This window comes from Pseudophryne corroboree, unplaced genomic scaffold (assembly GCF_028390025.1).
Source record: "Pseudophryne corroboree isolate aPseCor3 unplaced genomic scaffold, aPseCor3.hap2 scaffold_1184, whole genome shotgun sequence".
Taxonomy (NCBI): Eukaryota; Metazoa; Chordata; class Amphibia; order Anura; family Myobatrachidae; genus Pseudophryne; species Pseudophryne corroboree.
In genome coordinates this window covers 142,275-165,615 of record NW_026967809.1, presented here as the reverse complement: position 1 = coordinate 165,615, position 23,341 = coordinate 142,275, and the positions used below count along the sequence as shown (strand labels likewise).

Below are 23,341 nucleotides of genomic sequence, written 5' to 3'. Positions count from 1 at the left end.
ATGCATGGTGACACACCTACCCTACAAGGTGAAAAAGCCTGAGGTAACCTTTGAGGGGGTCACATGAGCTGAACGAGTTATGTGAAAAAGCTTGGGAATCTCCAGATAAAAGACTGCAGATTTCCAAAAGGATTCTTATGGCGTATCCTTTCCCATCAATGGATAGGTTACGATGGGAATCCTACCCTAGGGTGGACAAAGCATTAACACGCTTATCCAAGAAGGTAGCCCTCCCGTCCCAGTATACGGCTACCCTCAAAGAGTCTGCTGACCGCAAACAGGAGATTACCCTGAAGTCCATTTATACACATTCAGGTACCTTACTCAGACCGGCAATTGCGTCGGCCTGGGTGTGTAGTGCTGTAGCGGCATGGACGGATACCTTATCTGAGGGGATGGATACCCTAGATAAGGATACTATTTTATTGACCCTGGGGCATATAAGAGATGCTGTCCTATATATGTGTGTATGCAAACTACAGGTGGTGCTGCAGGGCTCACACCCTTTTACTTGTCTTGTAGAGCAACTCTGGAGCTGTTTCTGGGTCCAGCTGCTGCAAGAAATCAGCTTGAATGCTTCAGGGGCTGGGGCATGGCCAACATGAGCCCACACTGATGGGGGGTGGGGGTGTATAAAGCGATTTAGGGGTCATCCAAGCGCAACCCCACAAAGGCCGCCATGCCCTGCGTGACCCTTTTCTCTTTTCATATGCAGACGAGGGTTGCAGCCAACTATGCCCACTGCTTGGATGACATCACTATATGCAAATCCATCTGCTGCAGGCCTTCCCCCAGGAATGCTTGCAGTAGTTGTTGCATTTGGTTTGTTGTTTGGGGGTGCTTCAGTATTAGGCAGCCTTCTGCCCTCCCACATTCGTCTGAAAATGTGTTCTCCCTGCAGTTGTTGTTCCCAGATGAGAGTTCCCTTGTGCTTCCTCAGTTGAATCTCCTTAACTTGACAGGGGTGTGCCCGAGCAGCCGCCCTCCACAGCCCTATCCCAACACATACTTATCTTGCATATGAGATCTCTTGATCATGAAGATAGTTCTCACAGGGTGAGGTTCATCCATTACATTTTAAAGTAGGAAGGTACAAATTACATATTCAAATTACATATATGTGCTGGATTCAAATGTTTTCCCCCCTTCCTTTCTCAATTGTGCCCATCAGCAGCTATTCTAATGTTGCTGCCAATGGGTGTGACGCATTCATTTCTTCTGTGGGGTACACTGGACTCCACAAGGATTCACATTGTATATGTACACCAGAGTAGGATCTTGATCTGAGGCACCAACAGGCTCAAAGCTTTTGACTGTTCCCAAGATGCTCAGCGCCCCCTCCTCTATAACCTCGCTTCCATGAACAGGGAGCTCAGTTTGTAGTTGGTGCCTTCAGTAGCAGGCCACTTAACAGGGGGCTGCCTCAGGCAGCCTATTCTTAGCTATTAATTTTGGCAAGAAAAGAAGAACTTTTTTTATAAGAATCTACAAGGGCTGCAGCAGGCTAGGTCTAATAGACCTCTTTACTGCAGCTCCATCACTCCCAGTGGCGCAGTATACTCCCGTGCCCCGGTTGCTGGGTCACTGCAGCGGAGGCTCCGGTTTCTTCCTAAGGTCAGTCACACACACACCGCCCTCCGGGATCACGAGGCCGCTGATGGGGGCGGGCCGTGTGCGCACTGGCGTGGACACTGATTACTGGGCAGCCGCTCCACTAGCCACCAGGGACAGTTAAGGAGCACAGCTCTGGGGTTTTTTCTCCTATATTAACCCCATTTTGTACTACCCGCAGTGCATTGTGATAGGTAATGGGGCCTAATTCAGGTTGGATCGCAATCCAACTGCAAAAACTGCTAAGAGCATACGCATCCGCCTGCATTTTCTGCGGCACCCCGCAGATAATGCGATCACCTCTGCCTGTGAATCGGTGAAGGGGGGGGGGGAGGGGGGTCAACAACACTCCATTTCCAAGTCGGAGATGGAGCGGTGCGGGGGCACGGTTTCAAAATGGGGTCGGCAACGGAGAAACAGGAGGCGTGGCCAGAGCAGCTGCATGACATCACATGGGCCGGACTCTGCCAGTGGAGCCCCAGCGTCATGAGGTAGATTTTGTAGAGGCCGGGGAGGACTTCTGTTCCTGGGAACTAGCTGTGTTGTGCAGCTTTATTCCTCTGCCCCTACCTCTGGCAAGAAAGGACGCACCTCGCACTTTCTTGTTTCTTTGTGACCGAAAGGACTGCATTTGATAATGCGGAGCTTTCTTATGCTGTGAGGGAACATAAGGTAAAAAATTTGATTTTCCAACTGTAGCTGTGCGTGTTAATGCTTTGTCCATCCTACGGGAGGATTTCCATCGTAACCTATCCGTTGATGGAAAAGGATACGCCATAAGAATCCTTTTGGAAATCTGCAGTCTTTTATCTGGAGATTCCCAAGCTTTTTCACATAACTCGTTCAGCTCGTGTGACCCCCTCAAAGGTTACCTCAGGCTTCTTTCCCTTGTACATATGTACCCTCTTGTCAGGGACAGGGGGTTCCTCTGTGATGTGCAAAACATCTTTTATTGCCATAATCATATATCGAATGGATTTTGCCAATTTTGGCTGTAACTTTGCATCATCGTAATCGACACTGGAGTCAGAATCCGTGTCGGTATCTGTGTCAACAATCTGGGATAGTGGGCGCTTATGAGACCCTGACAGTCCCTGCAACATAGGATCAGGCATGGGTTGAGTCCCTGACTGTCCCAAAGCTTCAGCCTTGTCTAATCTTTTGTACAATGAGTTTACACTAGCATTTAAAACATTCCACATATCCATCCAATCAGGTGTCAGCGGAGACACCACATTCATTTGCTCCCGCTCCTCTCTAATATAGCCTTCTTCCTCAGACATGTCGACACACGAGTACCGACACACCACACACACAGGGAATACTTTTTCTGAAGACATTTTCCCCACAAGGCCCTTTGGAGAGACAGAGAGAGAGTATGCCAGCACACTCCCCAGCGCTATATAACCCAGGAATAACACAGTAACTTAATGTTTGTCCAGTAGCGCTGCTGTATGTAATTTGCGCCGAATTATGTGCCCCCCCTCTCTTTTCAACCCTCTTCTCTACCGTGGTATAAGCAGGGGAGAGTCCGGGGAGCTTCCTCTCAGCGGTGCTGTGGAGAAAAAATGGCGCTGGTGAGTGCTGAGGGAGAAGCCCCGCCCCCTCGGCGGCGGGCTTCTGTCCCGCTTAAACTGTAAAATTGGTGGGGGCTCATACATATATACAGTGCCCAGCTGTATATATGTTATATTTTTGCCAAAAAGAGGTTTATATTGCTGCCCAGGGCGCCCCCCCTGCGCCCTGCACCCTTACAGTGACCGGAGTATGTGAGGTGTATGGGAGCAATGGCGCACAGCTGCAGTGCTGTGCGCTACCTCAGTGAAGATCATGAACTCTGTGGAGCCCGTCTATCCCCATGGTCCTTACGGAGTCCCCAGCATCCTCTAGGACGTTAGAGAAACTAGGATTTTAATACCTACCGGTAAATCCTTTTCTCTTAGTCTGTTGAGGATGCTGGGCACCCGTCCCAGTGTGTACTGTGTCTGCAGTTATTAAATGGCCCTTAACTCCAGAACATTTATGTGGAGACAACTTTCCTGACTTGACCATCTTCCTTGGACGTTTTCCCCCTGTGTGACTGCTCCCCAGCCTCGGAGGGTTGCATCTGTGGTCCCTAGGATCCAGTCCTGGATCCCGAACCATCGCCCCTCTAGGAGGTGAGAACTGTGCAGCCACCAATGGAGTGAGATTCTGGTCTTGGAAGACAGGATTATCCTCCGGTGCATGTGTAGGTGGGATCCGGACCAATTGTCCAACAGGTCCCACTGGAACACTCTGGCATGGAACCTGCCAAACTGAATGGTCTCGTAGGCCACAACCATCTTCCCCAGCAACTGAATGCATTGATGGATTAACACTCTTGCTGGTTTCAGAATTTGTTTGACCAGACTCTGGATCTCCATAGCCTTTCCAGTGGAAGAAAACCTCTTCTGTGTCCAGTATGTGTTATGATTCCAGCACTCTGGTCAGAGAAGATCTTATGGCAAGGACCGGAGCACTGGAACGGAATGCTGGGGAAGGGAGCAGGACAGGAAAATAGCCCTTGGCGCCCTAACTCTGTTGTCTCACCCGTGTTGTCAGAAATCCCCTGCGAGACTATGGTTTCTTGAGCCCTTGGCAACCGCGTTTGAAGGGCGGATTATGTCTGCCCAACTTCGATGCCCCCCGGTCTTAATGAGAGACAAAGGGAAACCCGAGACAGGGTGATAACAAGAGGCCCTCTAACTAAACAACCAGGCCAGGGGCTAAGCAAACTCAAAACTATAATATGTGCTGAGAAACCGCCAGGAAAAAGGACAACCAAAATATCCACTTGTCCAATTCTCCTACCCGGCACCGCCGAGTACCAGAGAGGACTTGTGGAAGCGGAACCCTCCGCAAATGCTCCAAACACAAAATATAAAAGGTAAAGCGGCTGAGCCGCAACACACGGCAGAGCCGCAACTCACGAACACCACTGGATATAAAACGGTGATCAGTCAGGACTCCAGGGAACCAAACGACCTCTTGGGATGAGATGACAACTCCCGAATGCCGGACTTCTGCGGACTGGAATGACCGGATACAGCAGGACTGGAAACAGACTCTCAGCAAACAAAGGCAGCATGCAGGAAGCTATTACCGGCATCTGTGAGAAGCCCTGGGAGTGTATTTAACAAGGAGTCCTCCAATCAGCTGCTAAAGGCTGATTAGAATAAATGCCGTGCAGCTGCCTTGCTGCACGGCCAGAGAGCAGGTGAATATCTTAATTTCCTAAAGCCTAGCAACGGGGAACGCGGTCCACCAGTGGCGTCCCCGTTGCTAGGGTCCGTGCGGCTCAGCGCGCCCGGCGTCTAGCATTGCTAGGGAGCCGGCGGCTGTACGTGCATGGCATCTCTAGTTGCTAGGCGCCGGGCCGCGCAGACCATCAAGCGGACCCCGGCGCCTAACAGTACCCCCCCCTTGAGGAGGGGTCAAGGAACCCCTAAAGCCAGGTTTCTGAGGAAATTCCCGGAAAAATGCCCTCTTGAGCCTCGGGGCATGAAGATCCTTATCCAGGACCCAAGACCTTTCCTCCGGACCATAGCCTTTCCAGTGAACCAGAAAATACAGCCGATCCCGGGACAATTTGGAATCGAGAACCTTCTCTACCAAGAACTCCTGTTGTCCCTGTACATCCACTGGAGATCTACCCTGAGAGATCTTCCGAGGAAATCTACTGGAAGAAACGTATTGTTTCAACAGGGAACAATGAAACGTATTTCCAATCCTGAGAGATCTTGGTAAACGTAACTGAAAGGCAACTGGGTTGACTCTTTTAATAATAAGAAATGGCCCAATAAATTTGGGTCCCAGTCTAGCTGAGGATTGTCGAAGCCTGATGTTGCGAGTCGACAACCACACCCTATCTCCCACCTTAAAAGTGCAAGGACGTCGGAGCCTGTCAGAAAATTTCTTCTCTCGAAAGGCCGCTTTTCTGAGAGCAAGGTGCACCTTTTTCCAAATGGCTCTGAGATGGGAGGTTAAGGTAAGCGAGGAGACTGAGGAATGATGAAAAAAAGAATTAGCTCTGGGGTGAAAACCAAAAACTGAAAAGAATGGAGACTCTTTAGTGGAGGAATGACAAGAATTATTGTAAGCAAATTCAGCCAACGGAAGAAACTCGGACCAATCATTCTGGAGTTTGGCTGAATACAAGCGCAAATATTGTTTCAATGATTGGTTAACTCGTTCGGTTTGCCCGTTGGATTGTGGGTGGTAACCGGATGTTAACGACAATTTCATCTTCAATGAGGCACAAAAACATTTCCAGAATTGTGCGATGAATTGTGGACCCCGATCAGAAACAATATCAGTAGGCAACCCATGAAGCCTGAATACATGGCGGAGAAACAAAACTGCCAACCCTTGGGCAGAAGGCAATCGGGGAAGAGCAATAAAATGAGCCATTTTACTAAAACGGTCCACTACCACCCATATGACTCGGAATCCGGCTGAAAGGGGAAGGTCAACCACAAAATCCATGGAAATATGAGACCACGGCCGGAGAGGAACATTTACGGGCATAAGTTGCCCGATGGGCAAGGAACGGGGAACCTTATGCTGTGCACAAACCTGACTTGAATAAACAAATTCCTTGACGTCTTTAGAAAGACCAGGCCACCATACTGAGCGAGAGACTAACTCCAATGTCTTAGAGACTCCTGGATGCCCTGAAACTTTGTTATCATGGAATTCCGTTAAAACAGTAACTCTCAAAAACTCAGGGACGTAAAGACGACCAGCAGGAGTAATTCTAGGAGCTTGGTGTTGAAGCTGTTTTAACTGGGTAAATAAATCTTGTGTGAGGCCCGCCCAGATGACCGAAGATGGAAGTATGGGGGTAACAGGATTGTTATTGTGAACCGGAAGAAAGCTATGTGACAGGGCATCAGCCTTAGTATTCTTGGAACCAGGCCTGAAAGTGATTATAAATTTGAAACGCGTAAAAAATAATGCCCAACGTGCCTGCCGGGCATTAAGCCGCTTAGCCGATTCAATCTATTGCAGGTTCTTATGGTCAGTCAATACCGAAATAGTATGTTTTGCTCCCTCCAGCCAATGCCTCCACTCCTCGAAAGCCCATTTTACCGCCAGTAACTCCCGATTACCAACGTCATAGTTGGATTCAGCGGAGGAGAATTTCCTGGACATAAAGGCACAAGGATGTAACTCCAGAGACTCCGGATCCTTTTGAGAAAGGATAGCCCCCACTCCAACCTCCGAGGCATCAACCTCCACCACAAAGGGCAATTCCGGATTAGGATGTCAGAGGACTGGAGCCGAGACAAAGGCTTGTTTCAAGGCCCGGAAGGACAACTCAGCTTCACGCGACCAGTTGGTAGGATCCGCTCCTTTCTTTGTCAGAGCTACAATGGGAGCAACCAGGTCAGAAAAAGAATGAATGAACCTCCTATAATAATTCGCAAACCCTAAAAAACGCTTAATTGCTTTTAAATTGGTGGGTTGCGCCCAACTAAGGATGGCCTGGAGTTTCTTTGGTTCCATGGAAAATTATGTACCCTAAAAAAGATACTTCCGTGACATGAAACTCACACTTCTCCAGCTTGGCATATAAATGATTCTCACATAACTTTTGAAGAACCAGACGCACCTGGGTAACATGTTGTTCCATTGATTTAGAAAAAATCAGGATGTCGTCTAAGTAAACGACCACGAATTTCCCTAGGAAGTCACGGAGCACATCGTTAATGAGGTCTTGAAAAACTGCCGGAGCATTGGACAGGCCGAACGGCATCACCAGGTATTCGTAGTGACCCGACTGAGAACTGAAGGCCGTTTTCCACTCATCTCCAGATTTAATTCGGATGAGGTTGTACGCTCCTCTAAGGTCAATTTTAGAAAAAATCACAGCAGAACGTAACTGATCAAAGAGTACAGAAATCAACGGCAAAGGATAGGTGTTTTTAACTGAGATCTTATTCAGGGCTCTAAAATCAATGCAAGGTCTAAGCGAGCCATCCTTTTTCTCCACAAAGAAGAAGCCTGCACTTAAAGGAGATTTTGATGGTCTAATAAATCCTTTCTCAAGGCTCTCCTTTACATAATCATTCATAGCCGCAGTTTCTGGCCCGGATAATGCATATAATCTTCCCTTTGGCAATGCGGCACCAGGAATTAACTCAATAGCACAATCATAAGGCCGATGGGGAGGCAGAATGTCCGCATTGCCTTTGGAGAAAACATCAGCAAACTCCTGGTATTCCACCGGAATGAGTTCTGGAATGATAGCTGCTACTCTGACTGGAAACGTGATACATTCCTTATCACAAAAAGTACCCCAATGTGAAATCTCCCCCGACCGCCAATCAATGGTGGGATTATGAAAGGCCAGCCAAGGGTGACCCAGAACAACTGGAACTGCTGGGCAATGTGTAAGAAAGAACTCGATTTTCTCGGAATGTAGAGCTCCTACTGTAAGTAGTACAGGGGGTGTACAGAGAGAAATAATCCCATTAGACAGCGGACTCCCATCTAAGCCATGCATGGTGACACACCTACCCAAAGGTAACTGAGGAATGCCTAAGGCCTTAGCCCAAGTTAAATCCATAAAGTTTCCTGCAGCTCCACTGTCAGCAAAAGCCGACACCAAAGAACTGAGGCTGCCAAAGGAAACTTTAACTGGGACTAAAAGGGAGTTATTCGAGGAGATAAGCTGCAGACCTAGGTGAACCCCCTCACAATTCACCTGGTCAAAGCGTTTCCCGACTTGTTCGGACAATTACGAGCAAAATGTCCCTTACCCCCACAGTACAGACAAAGACCAGAATTTTGCCTTCTGGCTCTTTCTTCAGGAGACAGCCGGAAGAGACCCATCTGCATGGTCTCCTCTACGTCTTCAGGAATGGAATATACACACGGACTTGACCTTACAGGTGCTCCTTTTTCAGCCCTCCGCTCTCTGAGACGACGATCAATCTTAATAGAAAGCTCCATGAGTTTATCGAGAGTCTCAGGAGCGGGGTACTGAAGGAGACTGTCTTTTATAGACTCTGATAAGCCGAGGCGAAACTGACTGCGCAGGGCTGGGTCATTCCAGCCACAGTCGTTCGACCAACGGCGAAACTCCGTACAATAAACCTCTGCAGGATTTCTACCCTGTCTGAGAGCGCGCAACTGACTTTCAGCGGACGCCTCTCTATCAGGGTCATCATACAAGAGCCCTAAAGACTCAAAAAAAGCGTCAATTGACAACAATGCCGGATCCTCTGCTCTTAAACCAAATGCCCAGGTCTGAGGATCCCCCTGGAGCAAAGAAATAATAAACCCGACCCGCTGAGATTCAGTACCCGAGGAAGTCGGTCTTAAACGAAAATAAAGTTTACAGGATTCTTTAAAATTAAAAAAACTCTTTTCTATCACCAGAAAAACGGTCAGGCAAATGCATCTTTGGTTCAGGGACTACCCTTGGGGAAGCTCGCAAAAGATCTTCCTGCGACTTCACCCGAAGAGAAAGATCCTGAACCATCTGAGTAAGTTCTAGAATCTGGCTGACTAAGAGCTGACCAGGATTTGGCCCTAAACCTGTTGGATTCATGAGGCCGATAAACTCTCACAAAACTGAATGAGAAAAAATTAAACCCTGTTTAATTTTAAGTTTTGGTATGGCCGGTAATAATGTTATGATTCCAGCACTCTGGTCAGAGAAGATCTTATGGCAAGGACTGGAGCACTGGAACGGAATGCTGGGGAAGGGAGCAGGACAGGAAAATAGCCCCTGGCGCCCTAACTCTGTTGTCTCACCCGTGTTGTCAGAAATCCCCTGCGAGACTATGGTTTCTTGAGCCCTTGGCAGCCGCGTTTGAAGGGCGGATTATGTCTGCCCAACTTCGATGCCCCCCGGTCTTAATGAGAGACAAAGGGAAACCTGAGACAGGGTGATAACAAGAGGCCCTCTAACTAAACAACCAGGCCAGGGGCTAAGCAAACTCAAAACTATAATATGTGCGGAGAAACCGCCAGGAAAAAGGACAACCAAAATATCCACTTGTCCAATTCTCCTACCCGGCACCGCCAAGTACCAGAGAGGACTTGTGGAAGCGGAACCCTCCGCAAGTGCTCCAAACACAAAATATAAAAGGTAAAGCGGCTGAGCCGCAACACACGGCAGAGCCGCAACTCACGAACACCACTGGATATAAAACGGTGATCAGTCAGGACTCCAGGGAACCAAACGACCTCTTGGGATGAGATGATAACTCCCGAATACCGGACTTCTGCGGACTGGAATGACCGGATACAGCAGGACTGGAAACAGACTCTCAGCAAACAAAGGCAGCATGCAGGAAGCTATTACCGGCGTCTGTGAGAAGCCCTGGGAGTGTATTTAACAAGGAGTCCTCCAATCAGCTGCTAAAGGCTGATTAGAATAAATGCCGTGCAGCTGCCTTGCTGCACGGCCAGAGAGCAGGTGAATATCTTAATTTCCTAAAGCCTAGCAACGGGGAACGCGGTCCGCCAGTGGCGTCCCCGTTGCTAGGGTCCGTGCGGCTCAGCGCGCCCGGCGTCTAGCGTTGCTAGGGAGCCGGCGGCTGTACGTGCACGGCGTCTCTAGTTGCTAGGCGCCGGGCCGCGCAGACCATCAAGCGGACCCCGGCGCCTAACAGTATGACTCCCAAAAACAACAACCGCGTCATTGGGACCAACTGCGATTTTGGCAAGTTTAGGAGCCAACCATGTTGTTGAAGAACTGTCAGGGAGAGTGCAATGTTTTGCACCAACTGGTCCCTGGATCTCGCCTTTATCAGGAGATCATCCAAGTACGGGATAATTGTGACTTCTTGCTTGCGAAGGAGAACCATAATTTCCGCCATCACCCTGGTGAAAATCCTCGGAGCCGTGGACAGACCAAACGGCAATGTCTGAAATTGGTAATGACAATCCTGAATTGCAAACCTTAGGTAGCTTGAGGCAGTGGCTAAATGGGAACATGTAAGTAGGCATCCTTTATGTCTACCAAAACCATGAAATCTCCGTCCTCCGGACTGGAGATCACTGCCCTGAGAAATTCCATCTTGAAATTGAATTTCTTTAGGAAGAAATTGAGGGATTTCAGATTTAAGATTGGTCTGACTGAGCCGTCCGGCTTCGGGACCACGAAGAGGCTTGAATAAAAACCTTCTCCCTGCTGACTAAGGCCAATTTGAACAATCGGTGAGGGGGAACGTCTTGAAACCCCAGTTTGTACCCTTGGGACACTATTTGTAAAACCCACGAGTCCAGGTCCGAATGAATCCAGAACTGACTGAAGAGTTTTAGACGTGCCCCCACTGGTGTGGGCTCCTGCAAGAAAGCCCCAGTGTCATGCAGTGGATTTGGCAGAAGCAGAGGACAATCTCTGGTCCTGCGATCTTGAAGAGGCTACAGACCTCTTCCTTTTCCTTCCTTTACCTGCAAAGAAAGGGGAATCTAAACTTCTTGCATATCTATTGGGCCAAAATGACTGCGGTAGATAATGATGCGTCTTCATCCGTTGACAGGGAACATAGGGCAAGAAGGTTGACTTACCATTGAAATGAGGATGCATCTTGCTGCCTTTCCAATGAAGCAAGTTTAATTTAGTAATAGGTGAAAAACCATCCTTACAAAGGTGTTAATCAGAGACTTGGCTTTGTGGACACTTTTCAGAGAACAAATTTGTTAGCATAAAAATAAAGCCAGAAAATGAAGAGCTGTTTAATCACTCAATTGGATTTTTCTGCCAGCATATTTTTTTTCTCTGCAACCCACTGCTAAATTGTGCTTTCTAGCTGTTTTTATAAAATCACTGAATCAAATCTAACTCTGATTACATCAGAGAAGGCCAGGTACCCTACACCATAACAGGGGGTTTGAAATTTTGACTTGTCTACTTAAAGATCACCAAAATCTGATAACAAGGTCAATTAGGTCCCTGGGTGGGATTGAACCACCAACCTTATGGTTAATAGCCGTACATACTAACTGATTGCGCCACAGAGACACTTTGCAAAAGTCCATACTGACAAAGGCTAATAAGCATTCATCTAAAACGTTTCCTAGAAAAACTTTAAAAAGTCAATAATCTGGAGAGTTTTTGTAAGATGTTTCTTCCATCAACCAACGAAGAAACACATTGGTACTTTCCCATGATGAGTGAGTGCTTCAGGATCTCTTGCACTTACATGTGCAGCAGAGTACTGCAATGGAAGCATGCTGGGCCCATAACCCAGAGGTAGGCAGATTGAAACTATCCTCTGCTATATGCATTTTTTTTTGTTAATTAAAGTAATCCAAAACTGGGATTGATATTTTGTCTCTTTTATTTTTACTTAAAGTACAATAACTTTTACCATTTTAATTTGTTTTAATAGTATATTGACAGTATTGTTTTCTTTCAAAAATCCACTTCATTTTCTTTACCCTATTATTAAAATGGTAATTGACAAAAACAAACTACATTGTCACCAGAAGAGCAATACAAAATGTACAAGTGATATATTAAAATCATCTTTCCAGCTTGAATTTCAATGATGCATTGGGTCAACAATTTTGTGAGAAACATCTTCACCCTTAAATAAAGATTTTCTTAATTCCTTACCTGTGTGCTAATTAGATATCACCTTGTTTTAACATTAAACAGACTTCCACATGAGAAAGCAGCAAGGATGCAGTGGCGTTAATGTTTCCTGGTGTCAACCTGTATTATTTCAGTAGACATTGAAATGAGGATACATCTTGCTGCCTTTCCAATGAAGCAAGTTTAATTTAGTAATAGGTGAAAAACCATCCCTACAAAGGTGTTAATCAGAGACTTGGCTTTGTGGACACTTTTCAGAGAACAAATTTGTTAGCATAAAAATAAAGCCAGAAAATGAAGAGCTGTTTAATCACGCAATTTGATTTTTTTGCCAGCATATTTCTTTTTCTCTGCAACCCACTGCTAAATTGTGCTTCCTAGATGTTTTTATAAAATCACTGAATCAAATCTAACTCTGATTACATCAGAGAAGGCCAGGTACCCTACACCATAACAGGGGGTTTGAAATTTTGACTTGTCTACTTAAAGATCACCAAAATCTGATAACAAGGTCAATTAGGTCCCTGGGTGGGATTGAACCACCAACCTTTTGGTTAATAGCCGTACATACTAACTGATTGCGCCACAGAGACACTTTGCAAAAGTACATACTGACAAAGGCTAATAAGCATTCATCTAAAACGTTTCCTAGAAAAACTTTAAAAAGTCAATAATCTGGAGAGTTTTTGTAAGATGTTTCTTCCATCAACCAACGAAGAAACACATTGGTACTTTCCCATGATGAGTGAGTGCTTCAGGATCTCTTGCACTTACATGTGCAGCAGAGTACAGCAATGGAAGCATGCTGGGCCCATAACCCAGAGGTAGGCAGATTGAAACTATCTTCTGCTATATGCATTTTTTTTTGTTAATTAAAGTAATCCAAAACTGGGATTGATATTTTGGCTCTTTTATTTTTACTTAAAGTACAACAACTTTTACCATTTTAATTTATTTTAATAGTATATTGACAGTATTGTTTTCTTTCAAAAATCCACTTCATTTTCTTTACCCTATTATTAAAATGGTAATTGACAAAAACAAACTACATTGTCACCAGAAGAGCAATACAAAATGTACAAGTGATATATTAAAATCATATTTCCAGCTTGAATTTCAATGATGCATTGGGGCAACGATTTTGTGAGAAACATCTTCACCCTTAAATAAAGATTTTCTTAATTCCTTACCTGTGTGCTAATTAGATATCACCTTGTTTTCATATTAAACAGACTTCCACATGAGAAAGCAGCAAGGATGCAGTGGCGTTAATGTTTCCTGGTGTCAACTTGTATTATTTCAGTAGACATTGAAATGAGGATGCATCTTGCTGCCTTTCCAATGAAGCAAGTTTAATTTAGTAATAGGTGAAAAACCATCCTTACAAAGGTGTTAATCAGAGACTTGGCTTTGTGGACACTTTTCAGAGAACAAATTTGTTAGCATAAAAATAAAGCCAGAAAATGAAGAGCTGTTTAATCACTCAATTGGATTTTACTGCCAGCATATTTTTTTTCTCTGCAACCCACTGCTAAATTGTGCTTCCTAGCTGTTTTTATAAAATCACTGAATCAAATCTAACTCTGATTACATCAGAGAAGGCCAGGTACCCTACACCGTAACAGGGGGTTTGAAATTTTGACTTGTCTACTTAAAGATCACCAAAATCTGATAACAAGGTCAATTAGGTCCCTGGGTGGGATTGAACCACCAACCTTATGGTTAATAGCCGTACATACTAACTGATTGCGCCACAGAGACACTTTGCAAAAGTCCATACTGACAAAGGCTAATAAGCATTCATCTAAAACGTTTCCTAGAAAAACTTAAAAAAGTCAATAATCTGGAGCGTTTTTGTAAGATGTTTCTTCTATCAACCAACGAAGAAACACATTGGTACTTTCCCATGATGAGTGAGTGCTTCAGGATCTCTTGCACTTACATGTGCAGCAGAGTACAGCAATGGAAGCATGCTGGGCCCATAACCCAGAGGTAGGCAGATTGAAACTATCCTCTGCTATATGCATTTTTTTTTGTTAATTAAAGTAATCCAAAACTGGGATTGATATTTTGGCTCTTTTATTTTTACTTAAAGTACAATAACTTTTACCATTTTAATTTGTTTTAATAGTATATTGACAGTATTGTTTTCTTTCAAAAATCCACTTCATTTTCTTTACCCTATTATTAAAATGGTAATTGACAAAAACAAACTACATTGTCATCAGAAGAGCAATATAAAATGTACAAGTGATATATTAAAATCATCTTTCCAGCTTGAATTTCAATGATGCATTGGGTCAACAAATTTGTGAGAAACATCTTCACCCTTAAATAAAGATTTTCTTAATTCCTTACCTGTGTGCTAATTAGATATCACCTTGTTTTCACATTAAACAGACTTCCACATGAGAAAGCAGCAAGGAAGCAGTGGCGTTAATGTTTCCTGGTGTCAACTTGTATTATTTCAGTAGACATTGAAATGAGGATGCATCTTGCTGCCTTTCCAATGAAGCAAGTTTAATTTAGTAATAGGTGAAAAACCATCCTTACAAAGGTGTTAATCAGAGACTTGGCTTTGTGGACACTTTTCAGAGAACAAATTTGTTAGCATAAAAATAAAGCCAGAAAATGAAGAGCTGTTTAATCACGCAATTTGATTTTTTTGCCAGCATATTTCTTTTTCTCTGCAACCCACTGCTAAATTGTGCTTCCTAGATGTTTTTATAAAATCACTGAATCAAATCTAACTCTGATTACATCAGAGAAGGCCAGGTACCCTACACCATAACAGGGGGTTTGAAATTTTGACTTGTCTACTTAAAGATCACCAAAATCTGATAACAAGGTCAATTAGGTCCCTGGGTGGGATTGAACCACCAACCTTTTGGTTAATAGCCGTACATACTAACTGATTGCGCCACAGAGACACTTTGCAAAAGTACATACTGACAAAGGCTAATAAGCATTCATCTAAAACGTTTCCTAGAAAAACTTTAAAAAGTCAATAATCTGGAGAGTTTTTGTAAGATGTTTCTTCCATCAACCAACGAAGAAACACATTGGTACTTTCCCATGATGAGTGAGTGCTTCAGGATCTCTTGCACTTACATGTGCAGCAGAGTACAGCAATGGAAGCATGCTGGGCCCATAACCCAGAGGTAGGCAGATTGAAACTATCTTCTGCTATATGCATTTTTTTTTGTTAATTAAAGTAATCCAAAACTGGGATTGATATTTTGGCTCTTTTATTTTTACTTAAAGTACAACAACTTTTACCATTTTAATTTATTTTAATAGTATATTGACAGTATTGTTTTCTTTCAAAAATCCACTTCATTTTCTTTACCCTATTATTAAAATGGTAATTGACAAAAACAAACTACATTGTCACCAGAAGAGCAATACAAAATGTACAAGTGATATATTAAAATCATATTTCCAGCTTGAATTTCAATGATGCATTGGGGCAACGATTTTGTGAGAAACATCTTCACCCTTAAATAAAGATTTTCTTAATTCCTTACCTGTGTGCTAATTAGATATCACCTTGTTTTCATATTAAACAGACTTCCACATGAGAAAGCAGCAAGGATGCAGTGGCGTTAATGTTTCCTGGTGTCAACTTGTATTATTTCAGTAGACATTGAAATGAGGATGCATCTTGCTGCCTTTCCAATGAAGCAAGTTTAATTTAGTAATAGGTGAAAAACCATCCTTACAAAGGTGTTAATCAGAGACTTGGCTTTGTGGACACTTTTCAGAGAACAAATTTGTTAGCATAAAAATAAAGCCAGAAAATGAAGAGCTGTTTAATCACTCAATTGGATTTTACTGCCAGCATATTTTTTTTCTCTGCAACCCACTGCTAAATTGTGCTTCCTAGCTGTTTTTATAAAATCACTGAATCAAATCTAACTCTGATTACATCAGAGAAGGCCAGGTACCCTACACCGTTACAGGGGGTTTGAAATTTTGACTTGTCTACTTAAAGATCACCAAAATCTGATAACAAGGTCAATTAGGTCCCTGGGTGGGATTGAACCACCAACCTTATGGTTAATAGCCATACATACTAACTGATTGCGCCACAGAGACACTTTGCAAAAGTCCATACTGACAAAGGCTAATAAGCATTCATCTAAAACGTTTCCTAGAAAAACTTAAAAAAGTCAATAATCTGGAGCGTTTTTGTAAGATGTTTCTTCTATCAACCAACGAAGAAACACATTGGTACTTTCCCATGATGAGTGAGTGCTTCAGGATCTCTTGCACTTACATGTGCAGCAGAGTACAGCAATGGAAGCATGCTGGGCCCATAACCCAGAGGTAGGCAGATTGAAACTATCCTCTGCTATATGCATTTTTTTTTGTTAATTAAAGTAATCCAAAACTGGGATTGATATTTTGGCTCTTTTATTTTTACTTAAAGTACAATAACTTTTACCATTTTAATTTGTTTTAATAGTATATTGACAGTATTGTTTTCTTTCAAAAATCCACTTCATTTTCTTTACCCTATTATTAAAATGGTAATTGACAAAAACAAACTACATTGTCATCAGAAGAGCAATATAAAATGTACAAGTGATATATTAAAATCATCTTTCCAGCTTGAATTTCAATGATGCATTGGGTCAACAAATTTGTGAGAAACATCTTCACCCTTAAATAAAGATTTTCTTAATTCCTTACCTGTGTGCTAATTAGATATCACCTTGTTTTCACATTAAACAGACTTCCACATGAGAAAGCAGCAAGGAAGCAGTGGCGTTAATGTTTCCTGGTGTCAACTTGTATTATTTCAGTAGACATTGAAATGAGGATGCATCTTGCTGCCTTTCCAATGAAGCAAGTTTAATTTAGTAATAGGTGAAAAACCATCCTTACAAAGGTGTTAATCAGAGACTTGGCTTTGTGGACACTTTTCAGAGAACAAATTTGTTAGCATAAAAATAAAGCCAGAAAATGAAGAGCTGTTTAATCACTCGATTGGATTTTTCTGCCAGCATATTTTTTTTTCTCTGCAACCCACTGCTAAATTGTGCTTCCTAGCTGTTTTTTTTATAAAATAACTGAATAAAATCTAACTCTGATTACATCAGAGAAGGCCATGTACCCTACACCATAAGAGGGGGTTTGAAATTTTGACTTGTCTACTTAAATATCACCAAAATCTGATCACAAGTTTAATTACATCCCTGGGTGGGATTGAACCACCAACCTTTCGGTTAATAGCCGAACACACTAACCGATTGCGCCACAGAGACACTTTGCAAAAAGTGCATACTGACAAAGGCTAATAAGCATAAATCTAGAACGTTTCCTAGAAAAACATTAAAAAATCAATAATCTGGAGAGTTTTTGTAAGATGTTTCTTCCATCAACCAACGAATAAACACATTGGTACTTTCCCATGATGAGTGAGTGCTTCAGGATCTCTTGCACTTACATGTGCAGCAGAGTACAGCAATGGAAGCATGCTGGACCCATAACCCAGAGGTAGGCAGATTGAAACTATCCTTTGCTATATGCATTTTTTTTTGTTAATTTAAGTAATCAAAACTGGGATTGATATTTTTGCTCTTTTATTTTTACTTAAAGTACAATAACTTTTACCATTTTAATTTGTTTTAATAGTATATTGACAGTATAGTTTTCTTTCAAAAATCCACTTAATTTTCTTTACCCTGTTATTAAAATGGTAATTGAAAAAAAAACTACATTGTCACCAGAAGAGCAATACAAAATGTACAAGTGATATATTAAAATCTTCTTTCCAGCTTGAATTTCAATGATGCATTGGGGCAACAATTTTGTGAGAAACATCTTCACCCTTAAATAAAGATTTTCGGAATTCCTTACCTGTGTGCTACTTAGATATCACCTTGTTTTCACATTAAACAGACTTCCACATGAGAAAGCAGCAAGGATGCAGTGGCGTTAATGTTTCCTGGTGTCAACCTGTATTATTTCAGTAGACATTGAAATGAGGATGCATCTTGCTGCCTTTCCAATGAAGCAAGTATAATTTAGTAATAGGTGAAAAACCATCCTTACAAAGGTGTTAATCAGAGACTTGGCTTTGTGGACACTTTTCAGAGAACAAATTTGTTAGCATAAAAATAAAGCCAGAAAATGAAGAGCTGTTTAATCACTCAATTGGATTTTTCTGCCAGCATATTTTTTTTCTCTGCAAACCACTGCTAAATTGTGCTTCCTAGCTGTTTTTATAAAATCAATGAATCAAATCTAACTCTGATTACATCAGAGAAGGCCAGGTACCCTACACCATAAGAGGCGGTTTGAAATTTTGACTTGTCTACTTAAAGATCACCAAAATCTGATAACAAGATCAATTACATCCCTGGGTGGGATTGAACCACCAACCTTTTAGTTAACAGCCGTACACACTAACTGATTGCGCCACAGAGACACTTTGCGAAAGTGCATACTGACAAAGGCTAATAAGCATTCATCTAAAACGTTTCCTAGAAAAACTTTAAAAAGTCAATAATCTGGAGAGTTTTATAAGATGTGTCGAATACTGTGACAGAGGCAACCTGCTGAAGGCCTAACAGTTATGTGTGTGCACTACGGGATAGTACGTATATTATGTATACATCCAATAAGCAAAGGGTTCTCATATTCACTAGTATAATATGAAAGCATAACAGAATCCATTTTGATTCTAGCTAGATGATATAGCAAATTCATCTTGAACTTTTTACACACCCTGAGAGAAAAACAACTTTGTTGGCTAAGTATTGTTTCCACATACGCACTTTCTAAAAGCTCATAGAGACCAGATGTAATTCCTAATATGGACACAGTTGAAGCTCACGAGTATCTTTTTAGTATTCTTGACAATTGTCCCAATATTGCATAACTCTATTGCCTAACATTGTATTCCTGGGGTATGAAATCATATGGGAGGAATATACAAAAGGGGTGTAACTGTGTATTATATAAAACTCATTGTTGATACGTGTATGTTGTTGTTAAATGATTTGACACAGGACGAGAGAATGCTACTTCTCCCCTGTATACGGGCGTGGCCCTTTGAATAAATAATAATTGATTTTTATAAATCCATTTTCAATTCATTCTTTTACCTAACAACCCAAACAGCAACAAGATGGTTAATTTAGTTAATCCAAGAGAATTCAACAGATGGGGGCTATGTCCTTGGAACTATAGATCTCGATCTCTTCATCAAATTCTCAAAGGGGTGTGCCAGCCAGCCAGCAGCTGATGATGGAAGGAACATCCCAAGTCATAACAGCACTGGTAAGTATAGAATACCATGGTATGTGCTGTATTCCAGTACATGCTGTTTCTATACCTGCCAGCTGTCTGTGTGATTGTATTTTTTATAATATGAGAATGAGAAGTGGAGAGATTGAAAAAAAACTAGTAAAATAACTCAGGGACCTGTTTGTTGTTGCTTGTTTGTAAAATGAATACCAAAATTATGTCCAAATCGGTTGAAGGACCAAGTAACTCGGAAATGATGATTGACAGATGCTGTTGCATGTAAATAAGAATACCAAAATTAATTCAAAGATTTGAGCAAAGAAACAGTGACCTGTGTTTTTCACTCTATGAATGATTGCATGAATAAGTGCTTTGGACCAAGAGCCAAATAAAGTAAATAGCACATAGATCACCTCCACTTGTTAGTCAGCTACACGTGTATAAGAAGGGTACATTAGAAAAAAATAGAGTGAACAACCCGAGGTTATAGGGATTATATGTAACTGAGTGTAAGTATATATTGCAATACTGAGCTGCTAAGAGCTGCTGGTTGTTTTAAGCATAACCTAAGCATGTTGCTTTGTGATTGTAGTTGTGATAAGAGGATCTACTGCAGCTTCCCAGTTGACAGACGTGTCGCGTGTGTGAAAAATTGCAGGGATTGCGAATTTTTCCAGCCTATGGGAAGGGCAGGGAGGATTAACCCTAAGTGTGCATATCATGTATGGAAGAAATATTCCATAGAAGCACAAATTTTGTATAGTACTGTGACAAAGGGTACAGTATATGTTTTGCATTTCAATCATGCTGTATAATATTGGCCTGATCAACCAATACTAAGCGTATTTTGAAATCGGCAAACTGTTGAAATCTGCAAGAAATTGAAGTTTGCAAACTGTATTTAAATTTGTGTGTTATGGTTTTGTGTGTGGGACATAATGTTCAGTTAAGTATATTCTCAGATCTGTGTCTAATGGAAACCTTCTGTCTGTGATTGGCATGGTTACAAGTTTTGAAATAATAAGGTTTGTGGTACCGAAACCGGACGGTTCGGTGAGACCCATTTTAAATTTTAAATCTTTGAACACGTATATAAAACGGTTCAAGTTCAAGATGGAATCGCTCAGGGCGGTTATCTCAAGCCTGGAGGAAGGGGATTACATGGTATCACTGGACATCAAGGATGCTTACCTGCATGTCCCCATTTACTCTCCTCACCAGGAGTACCTCAGATTTGTGGTACAGGACTGTCATTACCAATTCCAGACGCTGCCGTTTGGTCTGTCCACGGCACCGAGGGTGTTTACCAAGGTAATGGCCGAGATGATGATACTCCTGCGAAAAAAGGGAGTTATAATTATCCCGTACTTGGACGATCTCCTGATAAAGGCGAGGTCCAAGGAACAGTTGTTGATCGGAGTAGCACTAGAATTAAAATTTTAAAGCCTCCTGTTAGGCCATCATCTACACGACATAGCCCTGAATTTTCCAATGCGCAGCTCTTTGCAAAAGAGAGATATTGGCAAGGAAAAGCTGTCTTGTACCTTTGCATTTTTCTCCCAAACGAAGGACACTAGAAAGAAAATTTTAAAGCCTCCTATTAGGCCATCATCTACACGACATAGCCCTGAATTTTCCAATGTGCAGCTCTTTGCAAAAGAGAGATATTGGCAAGGAAAAGCTGTCTTGTACCATTGCATTTTTCTCCCAAACGAAGGACACTAGAAAGAAAATTTTAAAGCCTCCTGTTACGCCATCATCTACACGACATAGCCCTGAATTTTCCAATGCGCAGCTCTTTGCAAAAGAGAGATATTGGCAAGGAAAAGCTGTCTTGTACCTTTGCATTTTTCTCCCAAACGAAGGTCACTAGAAAGAAAATTTTAAAGCCTCCTGTTAGGCCATCATCTACACGACATAGCCCTGAATTTTCCAATGCGCAGCTCTTTGCAAAAGAGAGATATTGGCAAGGAAAAGCTGTCTTGTACCTTTGCATTTTTCTCCCAAACGAAGGTCACTAGAAAGAAATTTTTAAAGCCTCCTGTTAGGCCATCATCTACACGACATAGCCCTGAATTTTCCAATACGTAGCTCTTTGCAAAAGAGAGATATTGGCAAGGAAAAGCTGTCTTGTACCTTTGCATTTTTCTCCCAAACGAAGGACACTAGAAAGAAAATTTTAAAGCCTCCTGTTAGGCCATCATCTACACGACATAGCCCTGAATTTTCCAATGCGCAGCTCTTTGCAAAAGAGAGATATTGGCAAGGAAAAGCTGTCTTGTACCTTTGCATTTTTCTCCCAAACGAAGGACACTAGAATAAAAATTTTAAAGCCTCCTGTTAGGCCATCATCTACACGACATAGCCCTGAATTTTCCAATGCGCAGCTCTTTGCAAAAGAGAGATATTGGCAAGGAAAAGCTGTCTTGTACCTTTGCATTTTTCTCCCAAACGAAGGTCACTAGAAAGAAAATTTTAAAGCCTCCTGTTAGGCCATCATCTACACGACATAGCCCTGAATTTTCCAATGCGTAGCTCTTTGCAAAAGAGAGATATTGGCAAGGAAAAGCTGTCTTGTACCTTTGCATTTTTCTCCCAAACGAAGGACACTAGAAAGAAAATTTTAAAGCCTCCTGTTAGGCCATCATCTACACGACATAGCCCTGAATTTTCCAATGCGCAGCTCTTTGCAAAAGAGAGATATTGGCAAGGAAAAGCTGTCTTGTACCTTTGCATTTTTCTCCCAAACGAAGGACACTAGAAAGAAAATTTTAAAGCCTCCTGTTAGGCCATCATCTACACGACATAGCCCTGAATTTTCCAATGCGCAGCTCTTTGCAAAAGAGAGATATTGGCAAGGAAAAGCTGTCTTGTACCATTGCATTTTTCTCCCAAACGAAGGACACTAGAAAGAAAATTTTAAAGCCTCCTGTTAGGCCATCATCTACACGACATAGCCCTGAATTTTCCAATGCGCAGCTCTTTGCAAAAGAGAGATATTGGCAAGTAAAAGCTGTCTTGTACCATTGCATTTTTCTCCCAAACGACGGACACTAGAAAGAAAATTATAAAGCCTCCTGTTAGGCCATCATCTACACGACATAGCCCTGAATTTTCCAATGCGCAGCTCTTTGCAAAAGAGAGATATTGGCAAGGAAAAGCTGTCTTGTACCTTTGCATTTTTCTCCCAAACGAAGGTCACTAGAAAGAAAATTTTAAAGCCTCCTGTTAGGCCATCATCTACACGACATAGCCCTGAATTTTCCAATGCGCAGCTCTTTGCAAAAGAGAGATATTGGCAAGGAAAAGCTGTCTTGTACCTTTGCATTTTTCTCCCAAACGAAGGTCACTAGAAAGAAATTTTTAAAGCCTCCTGTTAGGCCATCATCTACACGACATAGCCCTGAATTTTCCAATGCGTAGCTCTTTGCAAAAGAGAGATATTGGCAAGGAAAAGCTGTCTTGTACCTTTGCATTTTTCTCCCAAACGAAGGACACTAGAAAGAAAATTTTAAAGCCTCCTGTTAGGCCATCATCTACACGACATAGCCCTGAATTTTCCAATGCGCAGCTCTTTGCAAAATAGAGATATTGGCAAGGTAAAGCTGTCTTGTACCTTTGCATTTTTCTCCCAAACGAAGGACACTAGAATTAAAATTTTAAAGCCTCCTGTTAGGCCATCATCTACACGACATAGCCCTGAATTTTCCAATGCGCAGCTCTTTGCAAAAGAGAGATATTGGCAAGGAAAAGCTGTCTTGTACCTTTGCATTTTTCTCCCAAACGAAGGACACTAGAAAGATAATTTTAAAGCCTCCTGTTAGGCCATCATCTACACGACATGGCCCTGAATTTTCCAATGCGCAGCTCTTTGCAAAAGAGAGATATTGGCAA

General features: G+C 42.4%; 1 non-coding gene across 1 annotated transcript; it reads right to left on the bottom strand.

Annotated features, from left to right (window-relative positions):
- Positions 1-17,386: 17,386 nt before the first annotated feature.
- On the bottom strand, positions 17,387-17,460 carry TRNAN-AUU (transfer RNA asparagine (anticodon AUU)). Its single transcript has one exon. It is a non-coding gene; the product is annotated as a tRNA-Asn (tRNA).
- Positions 17,461-23,341: the final 5,881 nt, after the last annotated feature.